We start from the raw sequence: 827 nt of genomic DNA, 5'->3' as shown, positions 1-827 counted from the left end.
TATATATATATATATATATATATATACATAATTATATATAGCCGTCAAACTGTCACATGTGCTGTGTGAGTATTTATTTATGCAGCATTTATATAAAAAAGAATTTAATAATAAATTATCAAAATATTTATGTTAATATCAACTATTAATAAATTTTTATTAATTGTCGATAATGTTATCATTCTTCAATTATCCGTGAGCCTCTATTGATAATCACGAAAGTTTGTCCAAAGCCGATACGGTCTTTAATAGTATCTCAGTGATACAGTGCATTAATTCGTTGGGTCATAGTAGCGACTCGAATCAAAAATACGAAAATGCAGTACTAAAAAATTCTAAAAAAATTTTTAAAGTTCTATGAAAAGAAAATTAATGATTTTTGTCTCTTGCAGTTTTTCTATAAGGTTGATAGTATTTGAGTAAAAAATAAACGTCGATAAGTCGGACCGCTATTTTAACTCAGCGAATTAATGTTGCAGTGTACACGAAAAAGATCGGGACACAGTATAAATAAGAATATATATAAGAATATTATGGATGTCCACGCTCAGATTTCTCTCTATATACATACAATTTAATTTGATTTGATACAATTTAATTTGATTTGAAGATATTAAAACTTTTTTAATGTTGTGTTCGTCATTTAAATTTTTTACTTAGATATTATTCTTGTACTTCTTAACGATGAGATATTATTAAAGACCGTCAATTCTGGGCAAATTTTTGGTGGTATAAAAAGGGCTCCAAGGGCCCGGAAGTAATTGAAGAAAGCTGACATTATCGACAATTGATACAAATTTATTATTATTAATATAAATATTTGGCTT

Source organism: Atta colombica, unplaced genomic scaffold, assembly GCF_001594045.1.
Source record: "Atta colombica isolate Treedump-2 unplaced genomic scaffold, Acol1.0 scaffold220, whole genome shotgun sequence".
Lineage (NCBI taxonomy): Eukaryota > Metazoa > Arthropoda > Insecta > Hymenoptera > Formicidae > Atta > Atta colombica.
Note: the sequence above shows the minus strand (reverse complement) of the source record.